The 21,895-nt window shown below is 39.8% G+C and overlaps 1 long non-coding RNA gene across 1 annotated transcript in view; it reads left to right on the plus strand.

Annotated features, from left to right (window-relative positions):
* Nucleotides 1–20,651, plus strand: part of LOC118366540 (uncharacterized) — a 53,900-nt gene extending 33,249 nt beyond the window's left edge. Inside the window, exons 2-3 of the long non-coding RNA XR_004821985.2 lie at nt 18,654–18,837; nt 19,077–20,651. This is a non-coding gene — a long non-coding RNA (uncharacterized LOC118366540). The remainder of the gene's footprint in view (nt 1–18,653; nt 18,838–19,076) is intronic.
* Nucleotides 20,652–21,895: the final 1,244 nt, after the last annotated feature.

Consider the following 21,895-nt stretch of genomic DNA (forward strand, 5'->3'; position numbering starts at 1 on the left):
GGCGATGGCTTCGGGCTTGCCTGGAACCCTAACATCAAGATGCACTCCCGTTGTAGGTCTTTACTGTAGTACCATATGAACTGTCACTTGTAACGTTAAATAATAGATTGCTTCCACTAATTCCCGGCCTGATATTTCTGGCAGAGAGGAGGAACATGCGGACAGACAGCATCTGTTAGACCCCCACGAAGGCCAAAAAACGTTCGCCACACACATCCTGAGGAAAGGATTACTGCGGTGCATTTACCTTTGTAAACATGCAATGTTGCCAATGCTAATGCTAGCCTACTTCAAGCTGAAGCTACATGATTAACTATATTATTTTAACTCTTAGATGTTGGTGCACATTTGAATATGATTTCTAAATAGCTTAATTGATATTTGGTATTTTGGAATACAACTCCATTGGTTTACACAACTTTGATATAGCATTTTGAAATTATTTGTCAAACCTGGTTGGTTTACTTTTTTTGTTTCATTAGGTCCCTGATGAGAATATTTTGGGGTTAAGCACTTTAATATTCAATATAGTCAGGTGATTTTTTTCTAATGTTATCTTCTCTAAATACAACTTTGAGTTTCCAATTGTCTTAACAATAGTTTCATTGTTGCTTTAGCCGCCCACTTAATAGGTGTACAAGACAAAAAGCAGTAATGCCTCTGAAAAGAAACTGATGAATAAAATTAAGGGACACCTGCATGCGGCTCGCTTCTAGTTGAATAGATTTCTTTGTTAATTGTTCTTCAAAGCTACACGTACAGTCATTATCTACATTAGCTGTTCCCCCCCAAAATTCTGTAAACATTTAACAACACAATGGATTATTCAATATACAGTATCAATAACAAATGTGATGTAGCCTAATATACATTTTCTGCCATAACTTTGACAACAGTTCATCTCCACGTGAATAAGTGTCTATGTTGAGGGAAACTATTACAACAACAAAAATGGTTACCGTGTTGCACTATCAATTTGTATGATTTGATTAGTTAGAAGTGGTAGAACTTTTATGATAGTTAGAGAAACATTGATATGGTTAAAACGCTTGTCTTCAGGATTAGGTCTCCCCCGGTGGGAGTTTACCTCAATCTCCTCAGCACGAGAATCATTCTATCCACCACTCTGTTAATACGACCCCTCCTGGTGAAGCCTGGGACTGTGCGTGTGAGTGTGTGTATGCAGCTACATCAGTGAAACGGTGTGTGTCGGTGTTTGTGTATCTCTGAGTCTGTGTGTGTGCATACACGTTAACACTCCTGCTCAGCAAAGCCAACCACCCTCTGTGTCTCTGCTGACGGCTTGGGGCAATTTTTTCTTTCCCGTGGGGGCCCTTGACTAGGGCCAGAATTCCTCCACGTGTGTCTGTATGTGTGTGTGTCTGTGTTAGCTGTGGCGGGATTGCTTTAGACAAAGGAGAGGCACTTGCCAGAAGCTGCAGCAAAGGCAACAACATCCCTACCCCACCTAAAGCGCCCATTTGTTCCCCATCCTCTCCCCGGCTCCCTCAGTCCACTCAGGCAGCGATGATGGCGGCTGCTCAGGAAAAGGGCCCTCGGGAGACTGGAAAGTGAATAAAGAAAACGGAGAAAGACAGAATAAGCATTTTTCATGCTTTTTTGTCTAATGCCGTTTCCAAAAATAATGTGGGACAGAGAAACAGAAGGTATGGTTTATAAGAAAACACTAAAACACACAAACACACACACATGCACTGAATGGCGGTTTGGGGAGGGTTGTGAGTACCTGATTCTTCTCCCTCTTTTTTTCTCATCTCCTTTTAAAAATCTGCAAATCCATTTGCTCAACAGCTGCACCTCTGTACTGAACAGATAACAACCTGGGCCAGACTGGCTTTGCAGCGACTGGAGGCAGATAGGCCCAAATCTCTGGCCTTTTTTTGTAAAATGCTAATGACGAAGGAACACTTCTCCAGCCAAAAATGCTTTTGTAGATCTGTCAATTGCTATTTTGACAGATATTTGCTTGTAAGTACACACAACACTTGTTCCCTGTGTCTTATCTGGTGCTCTGCAGAACACCGACCTACATTACGTCAAGCACAATATGATGCACAAACATGCTCTGTTCAATAGACGTTTATTTTCCCTCTCGTTTTTTAACTTAAAAACAGACGGAACTAAATTACATGTCTGCAAATCCTACAGACAGAAGGTATTCTCTCCCAAATAAAACCTTGTGGCTTACAGGGAGGAATCTTGCGACCATCTCCGGGTGTTTGATAGCTCCTCAAAGGGCTGTGCAATAGTACTCTGTGGAGCAGAGTCAATATTGGGAAGACAGCTACAGCTGCTCATTCACTTCATTCTCTCTCTCTCTCTCTCTCTCTCTCTCTCTCTCTCTCTCTCTCTCTCTCTCTCTCTCTCTCTCTCTCTCTCTCTCACATGCTCTCTAAACCATAATAACAATAATGGAACAACAACACATATTGATGTAAGAAATGTGAGTGTGTGTGTGTGTTTATGTTGCTCAGTTCAAATGTGTCACTGATATCTGAAGTGTTGTACCATTTATAATAGTGAGCATATCTCTAAGCTGTAAATTGACTAAACTTGCTATCCTCCAAGTATAACGTAATATTATCTTAGTTAATGATTATCAATAAAAATGGTTATAACATAATGAATTGTAACTGAAAGATAAAAATCATTATAGTATTTAACCATACCATCACATTCATTGTTGGGAAGAAAAAATCTTGATTTGAAAAATAGATGAAGGTGACTTTATTTTATACCTTGTTTGACTGTTGACGCACATCTCTCTTCTAAATATTGAGTACAGTGTCCTGATATATTTACCATTAATAAGCCACACTATGGTAGATTAGTTCACATAGAAACAACTACATAACAACTATAGGACTGATTTCCATCCTCCAGTTGAACAGGGCTTATTTGGTTAAAGTATCATAACACAATGCCCTCTGGGATTTGACCCCACTTAGACACATGACTGGAGGATTTCCTTAGAGACTGTGAGAGTGAAACGTCTGCCCTCACGTTGCCCCAAGAAACGTGACAGTGAAACAGCCAGGTACTGTAACTTTAAACTCTAAATAAACACTCTGTTAGAGTCTACATTCAAAAGCATATAGAGGCCTACAGTACACAGTAAAGTGCAGTGTTTAAAGCTGGCCTTCAAGGCGGTGTTGAGAAACAGGCGATGACAGAGTAAACAGTTTGTTCCTGTGAACAGCTCGATGCCAATCAGCGATTAATGAGGCGATGCTGGAACCACCGGCTGAGAGAAGTTAAACTGAGCTGAATTAAGGAGCAATATCATCCCTCATCCAGGTGCTCGCCGAACGAATAACTGCTTTAATTACTGTTATTCAATCATTCGCTTTTTTCCTCCGTGCCGAAACACTGCTCTGGCATTATCAGCTTTTCTTGTCAATGTACAAACGCCTATCATGGGAGGTGAAGCGTGAATGTTTTGCTCACAGCGCTCAACCATATGTGACCTAAAAAAAGAAGAAAAAACTGTTCCATGGCTAAAAGTGTGCATTGTGAAGAGAAAGGAAAGACACGCTGCAAGGTGCATGGTGTAAAGTGATCCCTCCATTTGAATAAGTCCTTATCTTGGTTTGCGTTCCACGGTCTAGAGGCTTGTGGGTAGCCTTTGATGGGACACATCTGTGTGCGACAGGGGGCTCGGTGGGGTGGAGGGAGAGTAGAGTGGGTGTCTCTGCACCTGCTCTGGTAATCTGCTCAACAATAGTTATTATTTCTGTTGGAGGTATTTGTGCAGTGTTAACCCTGTCGCCTCTAACAGGTTGGGTTATCCCTAATAGAGAAGGTGGCTGGAAAGTCTCTCACACAGCATGACTTAAGTTGCTGAGGAAGCAAGGAACATCAACATGAATCAACTATGATCAACAGTTAAACCTCCTGATGTTTCTCTTTGCCCCATCAGCCTACATGACATGTACATGACATGTACCATTATTATATTATTATTATATTATTATATTATATATAAGACCAATAATAGTGTGTACTTAAGACATGCAATGCAAATTGATAAACCTATGCAGTTAAAGTTAAATAAGATATAACTAATTTGCTATTTCTTTACTATTAATAGGTATGATGTGTTAGCTTTTGTACAAAGATTGTCATTCCTTTAGATATAGAATAATTCATAATTCTCTCTTCATGCTCAACAACCACCAACGGATCATTAACAACAACTAAAAGTTGTATGTCAAATTTATGTTGACAGATCCCAAAGCTCTTTGTGAGTTCTCGTGACAGCTTGCACACCTCATTCATTATTTTTTACTGGGCATTGATTCTTTATTCATTCCTTCAACTTTAGATTGATTGAATTTAGTTGTTTATCTAGAGATCTTCTGACAGCTTGATTTAAAAATAAATACATCCAGGACTGTTTCAAGTCTCAATTAGCACATCTCTTCCTCTGTAAACCAGCTTAAATGTGCCAGTTTATTTGTTGTAAATGTATTTGATCACGCATCTGATTCAGTGAGGTTGACCGCTTGGGTCTCTTTTTCTAAACGAGGTTAGAGATCTTTAATGTATTCACAAGGACAGGTGCAGAGAAAGTAAAGGAACAATAGCAGGGAGCGATTGGAGTCGATTAACATAAAACAAACGAGGTGATTTCCCTGCGAGTCAGTGGAAGGATCTATCTCTCTAGAGCTGCTCGCTGACAAGTGCAGGTCCGTGGGGACGGTAAATAGAGATGTTACTACACCAGAGGGAAACAGGCTGCTTCATTTCATGTTATTTAACGTGTTTTTTAACATGAGTTGTTGCAATGTACTTTGGATTAATTTTGGTTTGATTTATAGAACATATTGCCATAAAATGGAATGAAAATGAAATAAATTGAGTATCAATAAGGAGACCGCAAAGTCTTATTCATTGTCAGCGTACGATATATTTGCTCTGTGAATGTTTTCTTCTTGATAGGATGAATATCATATTGATATTAATTTGATAATATTTTGTTCCATTAGCAATGCGGTATCAAATTTTCATTTTTTCAGACTGAGAGTGAAACTGGACTATTTTGTAGCTCTGGTCCTACTGACAGGCGAGACAGTCTCTTTGGTACAGTATGGTCTCTGTAGACTATGTCATCACTGAGGTCTCAAGGCACCACTTGGCATCCTGCCCAAAAACACAACCTCTCTGTACCCCCTGGAAACGCCCCTCAGTCAGGGTTCTCTCACCGGGGCAACACACACCAGCTCAGTGCAGACACAGCACTCTTGACTCCTGTTCTGCCCAGAGGACAGCTTTCTCACCCCTCAAACAAATGGTATTCTGTTGCTGATGTCTTAACAATGTACTTACACTTAGAAACACACACCTACTGCACACGGTCTTGTATGATCCTCAGACAATGCCATCCCCTGTTGCCTTGCCTTGCCTCTGTCTACAACATTCTTAAGACTCAATGCATTGTTGTATGTTTTGTTTCCTGCAATTTCGAAAATGTCTGTTTGTTCCAGTTTCCATTGAACATTATGAAACTATGCATTCTTTGCTAGTGTTTAAAAAAAAGAAGAAATCACAGAAAAGCCGCTTTGTTTCATGAGATTTAAATGATTTGCACACTAAACAACCAAAGTCCTTGAATTCAATCCAAACCAAGAAATGATTTTGAAATTCTGTCAGCATATCATAATATAATGTATTTATTGTTTACTGTAGGCCTATATTTAGATTGATTGTACTAACAGTACAGTTGCAAGGGCTTGCTTCTCTTGTGCACTATACTCACATTACACAGTTCTGTATGGGGTGACTCCTAGGAGGACAAGAAAAACTTAGAGAGTATGTTAAAGTAAGAGTTGCTTGACGACTCAAACTGAATTATTCCGCTGCTCTATCCTTCCCTACATACTGCACTCTGCGAAAGCCGGTCTACATTGTAGTGAGAAGAGTGACATCAACTGTGTCATCTTGGGCTTTGTAGACATCCCAGTGCTCACACGATGTTAATGATGGTCAATGAAGAGAATGGCGCTGGAGGGGATGGCTGCCGTTGTACGTGCTCTTAACCAACCATGGTATTTTGTTAGTTTTTTCGCATAGTTTGTAACTTATTTTGTACATAATGTTGCTGCTACCACCGTCTCTTATGACCTAAAAGAGCTTTTGGACATCAGAACAGCGATTACTCACTTTGAATTGGATGAGGAATTTTTCTTTAATGAGTCGGACGAGAGGGATTTACTCCAGACACCCGAACAGGCCCTCATCCCCGTCATTTTGCGGAAGGAGATCGGGGTGCCTTGTGAGGATCAGGCGACAAGTAGCTAATCTGCCTTTGCCATCGGTACTATTGGCCAACGTACAATCGCTGGATAATAAAGTGGACGATCTAAAAGCACGTACATCCTACCAACGGAACATTAAAAACAGTAATATCTTATGTTTCACCGAGTCGTGGCTGAACGACGACATGAATAACATACTGCTGGCGGGTTATACCCGGTATCGGCAGGATAGAACAGCAGCCTCTGGTAAGAAAAGGGGTGGCGGTCTATGTATATTTGTAAACAACAGCTGGTGTACGATATCTAAGGAAGTCTCAAGGTTTTGCTCGCCTGTGGTAGAGTACCTCATGATAAGCTGTAGACCACACTATTTACCTAGAGAGTTTTCATATATATTCTTTGTAGCTGTCTATTTACCACCACAAACCGATGATGGCACTAAGACTGCACTCAACGAGCTCTATACGGCCAGAAGCAAACAGGAGGCGGCACTCCTAGTGGCCGGGGACTTTAATGCATGGAAACTTATATCTGTTTTACCTCATTTCTACCAGAATGTTAAATGTGCAACCAGAGGGTAAAAAACTCTAGACCACCTTTACTCCACACACAGAGATGCGTACAAAGCTCTCACTCGCCGTCCATTTGGCAAATTTGACAATAATTATATACACCTGATTCCTGCTTGCAAGCAAAAATTCAAGCAGGAAGCACCAGTGACTCGGTCAATAAAAAAGTGGTCAGATGAAGCAGATGCTAAGCTACAGGACTGTTTTGCTAGCACAGACTAGAATATGCTCCGGGATTCTCCCGATGGCATTGAGGAGTACACCACATCAGTCACTGGCTTCATCAATAAGTGTGTCGATGACATCTTCCCCACAGTGACTGTGCATACATACCCCAACCAGAAGCAATGGATTACAGGCAACATCCGCACTGAGCTAAAGGGTAGAGCTGCAGCTTTCAAGGAGCGGGACTTTAACCCGGAAGAAATTCCGCTATGCCCTCTGACGAACCATCAAACAGGCAAAGCGTCTATACAGGACTAAGATCGAATTGTACTACACCGGCTCCGATGCTCTTCAGATGTGGCAGGGCTTGCAAACTATTACAGACTACAACGGGAAGCACAGCCGAGAGCTGCCCAGTGACACGAGCCTACCAGATGAGCTAAATCACTTCTATGCTCGCTTCAAGGCAAGTAACACTGAAACATGCATGAGAGCATCAGCTGTTCCAAACGACTGTGTGATCACTCTCTCCGCAGCCAATGTGAGTAAGACCTTTAAACAGGTCAACATTCACAAGGCCGCAGGGCCAGATGGATTACCAGGACGTGTACTCTGAGCATGCGGTAACCAGCTGTCAAGTGTCTTCACTGACATTTTCAACCTCTCCCTGTCTGAGTCTGTAATACCAACATGTTTCAAGCAGACCACCATAGTCCCTGTGTCTAAGAACACTAGGGTAATCTGTCTAAATGACTACTGACCCATAGCACTCACATCTGTAGCCAGGAAGTGCTTTGAAAGGCTGGTCATGGCTCACATCAACACCATTATCCCAGAAACCCTAGACCCACTTCAATTTGTATACCGACAACGACGAGACAGCCTATATGGAGGAGGTCAGAGACCTGACCGTGTGGTGCGAGGACAACAACCTCCCCCTTCAACGTGATCCAGACAAAGGAGACGATTGTGGACTGCAAGGCACTACAGAGGGTTGTGCGTACGGCACAGTACATCACTAAGGCCAAGCTTCCTGCCATCCAGGATCTCTATACCAGGCAGTGTCAGAGGAAGGCCCCAAAAATTGTCAAAGACTCCAGCCACCCTAATCATAGGCTGTTCTCTCTGCTACCGCATTGCCAAGTCACCCCCCCCCCCCCACTTATGCTGCTGCTACTCTCTGTTATTATCTACGCATAGTCACTTTAATAACTCTACCTACATGTACATATTACCTCGACTAACCGGTTCCTCCGCACATTGACTCTGTACAGGTACCCCTTGTATATAGCCTCGCTATTGTTATTTTACTGCTGCTCTTTAATTATTTGTTACTATTATATCTTATTTGATTTATTTTTATTCGCAAAACTGCATTGGTTAAGGGCTTGTATGTAAGCATTTCACTGTAAGGTCTACTACACCTGTTGTATTTGGGGCATGTGACAAATACTATTTGATTTGATTTGCTGCACAAGCATGACCATCGAGGGTCTTCAAGTTATAGTTCCTGGCCAACTACTACTTAGTAGTTGAAGTCCAGAGATATTTGGTAGCAATGTTACACAAGATGATAACTGTACTTGAGATGCTATGTGACACATTCTTGTTTCTGTACTAGAGTTTACAGTCAACCATAAACCATTCAATTTCCCCCAAAGGATCTCCTGTTTTGATATCTGCCTTGGCTCATAATATCTGTCAGGGTTCCACACAGTCTAATTATCAGTGTCATCGCAGACAGTGACACGAATGTTACATTAAAGCCCATTGTTACTGTAGCCCCTGATATTTACTTCTGTCATGTTCCCAGTCATTTACAACAGTGTAGTATCTGAATAATTAAGCGCAAGGATAACTGCTAAATGCATGCTTAACAAGCCGGGAACGTGCATCTATCTCACAGCATCTGGAACCCACATTGTCAGCGACTGTTTTAATATCAGCATTCAATAGAGTAATGGGATGATAGGAGGCAGTGGATGAGTCGGGGGCATGGTGTGCTGAAAGCCCAGCAGCCTCCCATACTCTGCCTCCTCTGACAATCCTGCGGAGAGTACAGTGCCATTACCATCCAGACGAACAGCGTGGTGAGAGGTGCTCCTCATTTAGCCTGATGATCACTTAGGCTCCAAAGCTTTGATGGTTTGGAGGAACCCAAGGAGTATGTGGGATGTTTGAGGAGTCAGTCAAACATGGCCAATAACAGCACTAAATCAACCATGATGCCTCATACTTACACTCTATTCTCCAGTTGTGGACTCCAGTCACATGACTTGGACTCAAGTCTGACTCAAGTCACAAATTTGTTGGCTTGAGACTCCACATGATGGAAAATAAAATAACTTGATACTTGACTTGGACTTGGAGCCTCAAGACCCAGGACCCGACTTTGACTTGAGACTGATGACTAGAAATGATCTGGCCAGGTTTTGTATCATTTTGTCACTCATTTTGTGGCACAGTCTCCATAGATTACTCCATGTAGCCAGAGACAGTAGCCGCAGTATCGCCATTGCAAAAGAACCTGCAATAGATTGGCTAGTGAAACACACACTCTGCCCTCTGATTGGACCAGCAAACTGTCAATCAACCTAGGTTGGGTGAGCCTTCGAACAGATTTCTGATTTTATGTACAGTTTATACGATGATCGAGTGCAGAGCAAACTTCAAATTGTTGCGAGAGAAGATTGCCATAATAAATAAATATGCAGCTCCAAAAATGGTTTGGTGATCTAGAATATTAACTGTTTTCTTTGTAAGTTTACCAGCAATTGTTGCTTTCACACATTTAAATGCATGTGGTAAATCCATATTCAATCTAATCCTACAATAATTGCTAGCATTTAATTGATCAGGGTCAGGACAGGCAGAAAGGTCATAACTGGGAAGACTAGGGAAAACAAAACCTATTGCACAGGAAACACAGGAACATGCTGGTAGGACTTGATGGGACAAGATGAACTGGCAACAGACAAACATAAAACACAGGTATAAATACACAGGAGATAATGGAGACCTGGTGGGGGGTGGAGACAAGCACAAGAAAGGTGAAACAGATCTGGGTGTGACAGTTGCATAAATATATATATATATATTTTACTGCACTTGAGACTCGACTTGACTTGCTCATAGAATGCACAACTTGGACTTGAGACTCGACCCGTTCTACTTGGGACTCAACTTGAGACTCAGACCTTGTGACTTGCTTGTGACTCTAATAAATAGTGACTTGGGAATATACAGTGGTTCCTCCTTTGAAAGTTGCGAGTTTACACAACGGGATTTAGAGGTACCCAGCGTCTCAGCTTCATTGCTCCAGACCACCACAAGGGGGAGGTAGAGCACTCATTATGCATTTGGGTCCCAAGGTTTTTATGACCAATCATATCGAATGGTTCCAATGACGAATTTGACGTGAGCCACCCGTCCCTGGTGACTTTCTTCAGCAAAGATGGCTGACAAAACATTACAGGGGAAGCAAATGTAAGTAGTTATAACGTCATAACGAGTCAAGCGAGTTAGTTAATGTAGAGACAGACGATTGTGCATATTTTTTGTCATAAAGTTAAGTTACAAAAATCGCTATTTAGCAAGTTTTTTTCCCAGTCATATCCAATACCAGGTGTATCAAACTCCATTATTGGAATGATGCTGTGTCTGCATGTATGTATTACAATGATACACTTCAACAGTGTTTACCACTCCTGCTCCTGGGAGATCAATGATTACACATTGCAATAGACTAGAAACATGATTTAAGTAAAGGCTGATTTGTAATTCATATATATATATCTACATAGGTGTACAGAGGCCCATTAAACCAAAGGGTTTTCTAATGATCAATTAGTCTTTTAAATTATAATCTTGGATTAGCTAACCCAACGTGCTATTGGAAAACAGGAGTGATGGTTGCTGATAATGGGTCTTTGTACGCCTATGTAGATATTCCATAAAATAATCTGCCGTTTCCAGCTACAATAGTCATTTACAACATTAACAATGTCTACACTGTATTTCTGATCAATTTTCTGATCAATATTTTAATTGACCTTTTTTTGTGCTTTTCCTTCAGAAGGACATTTCTAAGTGACCCCAAACTTTTGAATGGTAGTGTATATATAAACTCAGCAAAAAAAAAATGTAATTTCACTGTCAACTCCGTTTATATTCAGCAAACTTAACATGTGTAAATATTTGTATGAACATAGCAAGATTCAACAACTGAGATATAAACTGAACAAGTCCCACAGACATGTGACTAACAGAAATTGAATAATGTGTCCCTGAACAAAGGGGGATTCAAAATCAAAAGTAACAGTTAGTATATGATGTGGCCAACAGCTTTTTTAAGTACTGCTGTGCATCGCCACCTCATGGACTGCACTAGATTTGCCAGCTCTTGCTGTGAGATGTTTCCACACTCTTCCACCAAGGCACCTGCAAGTTCCCAGACATTTCTGGGGGGAATGGCCCTTGCCCTCACCCTCTGATCCAACAGGTTCCAGACATGCTCAATGGGATTGAGATCCAGGCTCTTCGCTGGCCATGGCAGAACACTGACATTCCAGTTTTGCAGGAAATCACACACAGATCGAGCAGTATGGTTGGTGGCATTGTCATGCTGGAGTGTCATGTCAGGATGAGCACATGAGGGAGGAGGATGTCTTCCCTGTAATGCACAGTGTTGAGATTGCCTGTAAGGACATCAAGCTCAGTCCAATGATGCTGTGACACACCGCCCCAGACCATGACGGACCCTCCACCTCCAAACCGCTCCCGCTCCAAAGTACAGGCCTCGGTGTAACGCCCATTCCTTAGACGATTAACGCAAATCCGACCATGAGACAAAACCACGACTCGTCAGTGAAGATAACTTTTTTGCCAGTCCTGCCTGGTCCGGCGACGGTGGGTTTATGCCCATAGGTGATGTTGTTGCCGGTGATGTCTGGTGAGGACCTGCCTTACAACAGGCCTACAAGCCCTCAGTCCAGCCTCTCTCAGCCTATTGCGGACAGTCTTAGCACTGATGGAGGGATTGATTCCTGGTGTAACTCAGGCAGTTTTTGCTGCCATCCTGTACCTGTCCCACAGGTGTGATTGTACCGATCCTGTGCAGGTGTTGGTACACGTGATCTGCCACTGCGAGGACGTTCAGCTGTCCATCCTGTCTCCCTGCAGCGCTTTCTTAGGCGTCTCACAGTACGGACATTGCAATTTATTGCCCTGGCCACATCTGCAGTCCTCATGCCTCCTTGCAGCATTCCTAAGGCACTTTCACGCAGATGAGCAGGGACCCTGGGCACCTTTCTTTTGGTGTTTCGCAGTCAGTAAAAAGGCATCTTTAGTGTCCTAAGTTTTCATAACTGTGACCTTAATTGCCTTCCGTCTGTAAGCTGTTCGTGTCCGACCGTTCCACATGTGAATGTTCATTAATTGTTTATGGTTCATTGAACAAGCATGGGAAACAGTGTTTAAACCCTTTACAATGAAGATCTGTGAAGTTATTTGGATTTTTACAAAATTTCTTTGAATGACAGGGTCCTGAAAAAGGGACGTTTAATATTTTGCTGAGTTTATATATTTTTTAAAATACAGAGCCTTTCCATACGTCCACGCAAGTTTCTTCAACTGTCTTCTGGCTGTAACAGAGTGATGTTGATGTCATTCCGTGATGCCAGTAGATTATTGATCTTCATGAATATAAGCAAGTGATCTCTGCTAAATAATCAATTAAGGTTTTACCAGAAATAAACTATTCTAAATAACAAACGGGCTTTATTTACAAATGAGTGAGAATGTCTCACCCCATGTTCAAGAATGGGCTTTTTCTAGGTTAAATGAAAACAAAATCTCTGAAATATCATTACTTTTTAAACAAAGTGATTATTTTTATAATTATATAAAAGCCCTTTAGATATTCTCAGATATTCTCACAGATCCTAACGGAAAATGCGCCTTAGATATTAATTTAGAGTTCTCCAATCCTCTAAATGTAATTATTGGTGGAGAGTCACGTCATTGAAAATAATATTTTTCTATATACTGTAGGCCTCCCATAGTCGAAATGAGTCTCACTAACGTGCTGTTAAAAATGGTGTATGTCTTATTTATTTAAAGAGCATATTGAAGTTAGAAGCAAAAGCCTATAACTATTTTAGCACCATTTCGCGCTGCTCTGAGGCAAGCATGGGGACTGGTCTTGATAAATCAATGAGATTTTTATTTTCACTGAATCGCTGTTTGGGTATTGGTTAGACAAGAATTAGAAAACGATGGTGCAGAAATGTTATGCTCTTAGTGTAACCTTTATTTGACGAGGCAAGTCAGTTAAGAACAAATTCTTATTTACATGGACAGCCAACTCCTTCCTCGGATCCTGCGGGGATTCTTTTGCTAAATGGCCCCGTACTGTACTGCCGACCGTCACGTTGTACAGCGCCATATTTTCCATTCCATCCTAATGGAAACCCTGAGGGTTTCGTTTTTCGTTGTTCCCTGAATAGAAACACCATAATATTAATCAAATTAATTAAGCCAAATTTCTTAAAATCAATCCCATATACTATGTTATTACAAAAAAAGGTTTTAAATTCTCTGGTATTGCCAATACCAATGCAGTAACAGAAAAAATGGCTGGCATTTAAATGACGTGCCAAAGAATGCTGCGGCAGCACGCAAGGTATGACACAACTTTTAAAGGAGGAACCACTGTAGCATCAACAAATTTGTGGAGATATGATGATGGTAATTTTAATAGCTCTTTATTTTGTATGGCATAGGCTATGGAATGGTTTTTCAATACCGTCAATACCATTGAAACTATTTCTTTAAAGTTTTTCAAGATCTTTTTTTTGCAAAAACAATGCATGGCCATATTTATTTATAATATTTATCATCAAAGGAATGTAGCCAGCTACATTTACTAATGTTTTGCTTAATGTTAATCTTGCATTTTACTGGAGAAAAGTAGACTTGCTACACCAAGAAAATGACCTTAGAAAAGTAGCGCTGTCAGTCAGAGCGCTGTTTGCTGATAGAATGCCGTGAGTGGAGAAGTGCAACTGAAGCACGTTTGTTTGATGCCAAGCAGAAATTTTAGTTCTGAATTTACAAAACGCATCAATATGTTTTAATGTGTTTTATCTTTTTTCCTGCATCAACAAAAACGAATAATTCTGCCTTAGGCCTGATGTCCACCAGATGCATATGTGCTTTGTTTTACCAAAAGCTAGCTAGTTAGCGTCTGTGTGTACTTCCGTTTGTACCACTGCATGGTAAAGCAATGCACAAGTTGAAAATATTGAATGCATGCGGTACACAGAACGCACCACAACCTAGTGCGGCACCCCCAACGTAGCGGTTGTGGACTGCTCCATTGACAATTAATGACTTCCGCTGGAATGCAAAGAGTTTGATGTATCTGGTGCAGATGAGGCGTTACTAAGGTGACGGGGCATCATATTGTGTTAGCTTTCTGCTGTGTTTGAGAAGTCAAAGCCCTTTGGATGAGTTATCTGTACAGCTGCCACTGCAACTTGATTACCTAGCGTTTTTCTCCTCAGTTCTCAGCCCGTCTCCTCCTCCCCATCTTCTCTGTGCAGAGCAGACAGGCCCATTGCTTTAGCGACTCCACACAGACACAGTACTGTTTTTCATTCAGACAAGCATGCGTCAAAACTTTGTTAATTTGCACAATGTCTCATTCACATTTGCTTGTAAATGTCCAAACTCACCAAAAAATGACATTCGGTAGCTCCTACCTATATGTTTAACTTTATGACCTGGACTTCCTGTCCTTTTCGTTTGCACTCGCTAGCATATTTAGCTAGCAGCCTCCATGGACATTTGCTATTACTTGTGCTAATTTTGTTAGCATTCTGGTAATAGACACCCAATGGCCTTTTTTGCATTTTTTTGGCGCACCGTTGTGTACTAAGTCAGTATAATCTTAAATCGGGGACGAGAGAAGGACGATATGAAAATCTGGATACCGCCCAACTCTAGTGTGGCAAGTTTATACAGTAGGTATATTGTCGTTTTGGATTGAATTATAATTCATATAATTGTAGTGATGATAATTACAATGTGTTTAAAGTTTCTTTAGAGATCCCATCACTGAAACACTTACACCTATGATAACTCTGTGTCAAAGGTGTCATCCATAAGTATTGTTTGTCAGAGCAGTACCATGTAAGTCGCTTTGGATAAAAGCGTCAGCTAAATGGCATATATTATTATTATTATTATTATTTCATGGCTGCTGATGAGAAAAAAGCTGCTCAATTTCTTGCCATGAAACACTCTCCAGCACCTCGACAATATGTTTTTGAGCTCAGTAATAGCTTTAAGGGGTCACTCCATGTTGTTGCAACCAAGCATGTAACCACATTTTATAATTAATGAAACTTGGTAAATTGTGTTACCTACAGTATAGAGGAAGAATTCTCCCTGGCTCACCAGTGTTCATTCTCTGTCATAGGCCATTTGCCATAGTTGGAGAGGTAAAATATCTCTCCTTGATGCTGGGATAACAATTCGCACGCGTTGTTGTGGAGGTCAAGAAATGTTTGGAATTAAATGAAGGGGGAGTTAGTCAGTCTTGCATAATTTACAACTTGTCAACTATAGACTGAGTGTCATTAAAGTCCAAGATGCTGTGGTGTGTACGCATGAGAGACCCTAACTCGAAACCACTTCCAGTAATCAAAGGTCTCGCACGAATCTACGACTAAGAAGACAGTGTAGTGATGTGTCGTAATGCCATATGTTGAAAAATGTGAACATGTTGGATTGAAAAGGACATTCCCTTACATAAATGGTGACCTGTCTGAGAGTACCGTACAACGGTAAAAGGACATTGGTCACAGAAGGAAACCTAACCTTACTATGCCACAGGTTGTTGATTTTATATGAGCTGCTTAGCGTGTTAGTGATCTGAGAAAATGAAGGGGAAAAATAAAAGTTAGCGTTTTTATATCCATGTAAAATGAACAGTTAATAATGAGTTCTAAATGTTAACTATGGAAAACCCAGGGGAAAACGCTCTTCACTAAATGAAAACATTCATACATTGAGAAAATTGTTCTGTAATAGACAGCCCATAATTTACAAACTCATTTTTAAAAACATAGGCCCATATGTTAATGTTTTGTAATGCAGGAAGTTTAAAGGGGGAGGTTTGTTTGAAGACGAAAATACATAATAATGTGAGAATGAAGGATCCGGTTTGCTGCAGCAAATTGGGTAAGAACCACTTTGGAACAAGCAGCATATGTGAATACGCTGCTCTGTGGCTCTAACAAAAAAATGTAATAAAAACTTGGTGTGCTGAAATGAATTTGTACCTCATGTTTAATTAGAATTCAGCCTGTGACTGTCCACAAATTCAAAACCCAGAGAATACCAATTTGAATCTTTGACTCATTCCTCATTTTCTACAACCACAGTAAAGGGTTAAAGGATATGTACTAGATTGCAGTACATACATTTTTGTTTTCCGCTATTGAGCTGTTTGACTGTGTCTGCGTCCTTGCATTGTAAGGGTAAATGCGAGTGCATAATGGTTCAAATAGTGCACTGAGAGACATACTGTAGCTTAGGGGAATACCTTATCAATTTGGAGTTAAGTCTTAACAGCACAAGATTTGACATTGTTCCCCCTCATCAAACAATAGGTGAACCCAGTTTTACCCAATCATCTCTTTCAGATCATAGATGTTAATCTATTCCTTTAGAAATACAGTATACGTAATTGGGTATTTTATTCAGACAAAATAAGTATATTGATAAAGAATAAAAACTTTACATTGCCAATGTATTTGATAACCTTTGTTAATATTTTATTTCTTAACATTTTTTCAGCTTATTGTTTATTGCATGAAAAATGGTCTTTCATGCACTTCAGTTAAATTGACCATGTTGCATTCAGGCTGATATAGGCTGAAAAGAGTTTGATAGTAATGGTCAGTCGTTTCATTTAAGATAATTTTAGACACAGATATTATGTTAACTGCAGTCTCACAAAGTTAAATGTCTCATAATTGGATATGTATGCTATAGTAGATGTCACAAACAGACATTTAAAAAATGCTTGCTATTTCCTCATAGAACATGATGTCATGTTGGCTCATCGGCTGAGCTGTCCAATCAGCGGTCTACTTGCATTAATTGTTTGTAATGACTGGTATATGGCCACACCATTCTGATGTTGGGGTACACCCGCACAATTCAAATACAGAAAGTATATTTTTTACATACTTAATATAACATTTTTGGAAGGAAAGATATTTCACTTATATTCTAAATAATTACAGGTCATATTTCATAGAAATCTGGAAACATTGGACAGTTATTTTAAGGTGGTAAAGCTAACGCTGTACTTAAAACCTAAGGACATTCTGAAAGTTTTTTGAGAAAGACATGTTATATAGGTTAATAACTTTATTAATGTGTTATTAATGTTTCACAATGTAAAATAAAAACCAATTCCACATTTTAGAGAAAGTAATCATTGAAATAAATGTTTAAAATAGGCTGTGTTGATGGGAAAACATTTTGCTGTAGCCATGGCCTGTGAAATTTGCCTTCCTATCCCATAATTATCCCGTTTTTCACAACATGGCGGCTGTGTGTAGGGAGAAAGTGAACAAAAAAAACATCTATTAGGCTAGTAATTGCAGCATGATTAGCAGACGTGGTGTATTTGGCATGGTTCGAGGTTTTTCCAGAGTTTGGAAGAAATACACCTACTGGTGTCTACTGATACAATAGAGCTGCTTCAGCGGCCATACATCCTGCATGTCTTCCTCTCTCTCCCTTGCTTTCTCTCTCTCCACCCACCCCTCCTGGGTCTCTCCCCCTATCAATCCTTCCCCCTCCTCTGCATGTCTGGACTGGGACCAGCTGGCTTCATTAAGGGCCTCCTCCATTCCAGATCGTCTGTTTTGTCTGTTGCACATTTTTTGTCTGTTTTATCTTAAGCGCTGTCCATCCCGGACTTCATTCATATTTTCTTGGCGTTTCTGCATCCGCACACTGGCTTCTAATGAAACAATTCATGTGTCCATTGTACAGTTTGTTTTTTAAATTCATCTTTGTGTCCGGCGGCTTTTTTGCAATCATCAGGAGTGAATGGATTTTAATGGGTTGAGTTGGTGGATTTGTCTGCACTGATTTGAAAGAACGTTCAAATTCAAAGCAGTACCTGTTATGATGTTGATTCCTTGTTCAAGCAAGAGTAATATAACATGTGATTTCTGAACTACTTTAATCACAGTACTTGTGTGATGTCAGTTGTGACATTTACAACTACAAAATCGAAACCTACAAATGTTCTGGACTAGTCTGTCCGGTCTGCAGACCACTAGCTTTGCCTGAGGCTAATACGTTAAACGCCACCTCATTGCCCACATTAAATATACTAAATTATTCATCCTGTTCCTTGCCCTATCTCCATTATCTAAACTACATCAATCGATTTTGTTAGATCATTGAGACCTACTTACATCTTGAATTCACACTGCACTGTCACTGCTATTTAATCACTGTAGGGTTAGGGTGGTGGTGATGTAATTAATGGACTGGTGACCGAAAGGAAACCACTGATGGCTCTGTTGATTGTAGTTCCGTTTCTTGATAGACTAAGGATGGCAGGCAGATGACACTGGGAGAGGGACATCCTAAAGACGGGCAGAGACTTGAGCACCCCTCCACCACTGGCACCAGTAACCATTCCATAACCTTCCTCTCAAAGGTCAGGGTGAAGAGCATATGCACACTGAAAACGGTCTGTGACCCAAAGGGGAGCTCTGAAATGACCAAAGGTATGAGGAAAATTATGATTTGATAGTATATACAGTGTAAAAAGTTCTCAGATACATGCCATTTACTGTGACACAAGTAAATGCCAAATGTATCTTGAGACATTGTTAAAAGGGACCATTGAGAATTATTGCCACCATTGTTAATAATGAGCATTGTACCACAATAATCATCTAGACTACACTGAGTGTACAAAACATTAAGATCCTAATATTGATTTGACCCCCCCTTTTGCCCTCAGAACAGTCTCAACTCGTCGGGGCAAGGTGTCGAAAATGTTCCACAGGGATGCTGGCCCATGTTGACTCCAATGCTTCCCATAGTTGTGTGAAGTTGGCTGGATGTCCTTTGGGTGGTGTACCATTTTTGATACACACAAATGTTTAGCGTGAAAAACCCAGCAGAGTTGCAGTTCTTGGCAAAAAACGGTCATATTTGGAGTTAAAATACTGATAAAATCTCAAAATGAATTTCTCGGTTTAACATCTTTGCTGCAACACAAAGCTACTTTCTGAAACAATACAAAAGCAGGACTATAGCTATGCTATTCGTTTGTGTTGGTTCTTGCGTGAGGTTATGTGGTGGAAAGATTTAATCTGATGCGTTATTTATGGTGTGTGATTATTTATTTATTTGATTATTTTGTAAATTATTTAGCTATTGAATTATTAATTCATCTTCATGACATGCCTTACATTATTCATGACTTCATTTCAGATTATTGCATCTACATGCCACATTGTTGTAGTGTAGGATCGCCTTTTCACATCAAGTCAGACAAGGAAATTAAATCCACCTCTGAGGCTATTTTGTCTTGAACTGAGGAGAAGTAGAGAAATGATCCTGTAAGGATGCTATTTGCATACAATATGTGGTCACACTGGAAAGAGATGGACACATTTGTCTTGTTCACATTAAGGTGTGATCTATATACTGTGTTGTTATATCCTTCTTTTGTGGCAATATTAGGTCACTATTTTCTTCATTTCCTGACTAATCAAAGTTTGTGAATCCAATATGGAAATGCAGGAAGTGTAGAATGTAACTTTAATGCAGAATGTGCTTACTTTTTTAAACACCTGAGGAAAATGAATATGATAATCAGCTGGTTGCGTGGTGTATTGGGTGCCATTTTGTTGAAGGCCTGTGTCCTGTTGCTTCCTGCATTTAAATGGCTCACAACAAAACGATGAAAGCTGTGTTGTGTGATCAAGACAGCTGTCAGATAGACAGAGTGTGGGACATGCATTAATTTTCGATGCATAGAGCATGATTCTAAATACGACATGTTAGTCCCAAACTGTCAGTAGCCTACATGTAGAGAAATATTAGAATATTAGAGTCTGCTTTGGGAGGTTGGAATCTTTTTAGAAACTCCACATGAGGTGCACTGATGACATTTTGCTTCATATCAATTGACATCTCTGTACATGACATGCGGGATCATCACTAGCTAGCTAGCAAAGTACAAAATGAAAGAAAGCTGTCATGTTCTATTGAGAGGGAAGAGGTGCATCATCCCAGACTGATTTATGTGTAGCCGAGATAAGAGTCCCCTGACAACACACAGTAGCAACATGATGTTCCCGTTCATCACTTCTTCTCCATTGCTGGTACTGTTGTGCATATATGAAGTATAAAATGCCACTTGATGTTATAATCGTAAAACTGTCTTAACCATTTGTAACTGCTTACTTTTAGGTTGAATTTGTTGTCGTGTTACAGATTCATTCTCTATAGAGACATAATTCCTTGTAATATAGTGTAATGGCTCACTCATTTGAGCGCAATTTCTTTTTTTTCTCGAAAAATACTATTCTCCTTTCTCAATCTAAATTGTTAATAGTTACTGAAATTGTTTAAGTTCAGTATGTGAAGCATTGTGAGATCAATACTTATATATTATATATAAACAATATATTATATACAGTATGTTCAAAATATATCATGAGTATCTACATACTGTGTATTTGTGTGAGTTGACGAGTTCACATAAGATGAGGTATGTAAAATACTATAGAATATCCAAAATAACAAATAAAATGTCTTGAAAAACATCTGCCTAATGACATTTCCTCAACTCTTCTCATTTGAAACTTGAGATTGACAGTAAAAAAGTAGATAAAACAGTAAATCATGCAACATATTGTAAAATGTATTTCTGTCTTCTCGCGCTCTATAATGAAGCAGTCATTATGATTATTTTATAGGACTGAAGTTTTTAAAAATTACAAGAATGCATTACTCTGCATAATGAACAGATGTTGTGGCAACAAGCACATACATTATGCATAAAAAATTATTTCAATTTTGATTGTAGATGCTGATTTATTGAGACAAGTCTAGCTTACAACAGTAATGGATTTAGGATATGCTTTTGTTGTGTTATTTCCATAATTAATAATAGGGAGGCATAACATTATATATGCTTTGTATTTATAAGGATGAGAACACTTTAGCTATAATAAATAAAATGTTGCTCGCTAAACTTAAAAACCATACCAAGTTAATTATACATAAAACCTAAACCATTCTCACAGAAAAAAATGCCTAGTTTTAGAAATGGTGTTGTTTGGGCTTTGCTTCCTGCTTTTTAAGGTTCGTTCTCCATTTCCGAATGTGATTAAGAGACTAAGTACAATCACGTTAAATTTGACAGAAATCCCTGCAATAGCTTTAGTGGTAAGATCATGGGGCAAAGTGTGTAATCTGTAGGGTACTTATGAGAGTGTGAGTCAGTTTGCTTAGAAGTGTAGAGAAAGTGTTTGATGTTCTGGTAGTACTTAAGGTCATCACCTCATCGGTGTGGGGTCAAAGATGAACATATGAGGTACTGCAATAACCATTATGTAGAGACAGAGTCACAAAATTCTTCCAGAAATAACTTGGGAAACAGTTCTCATAGTTTTTGGTACACCCAAATGCCACATGAAGTAGAATGAAGTTTGGCTTCACACAGTAGAATTAATGATTTGAAGGCACATAGTTGGTAAATAATTGATTCTAACCCTGAGGATGGTTAGGAGCTGAGTAAAAGACTAATAAATCATTTGTGGTGCT

The sequence above is a fragment of the Oncorhynchus keta genome, chromosome 34, assembly GCF_023373465.1.
Source record: "Oncorhynchus keta strain PuntledgeMale-10-30-2019 chromosome 34, Oket_V2, whole genome shotgun sequence".
Taxonomy (NCBI): domain Eukaryota; kingdom Metazoa; phylum Chordata; class Actinopteri; order Salmoniformes; family Salmonidae; genus Oncorhynchus; species Oncorhynchus keta.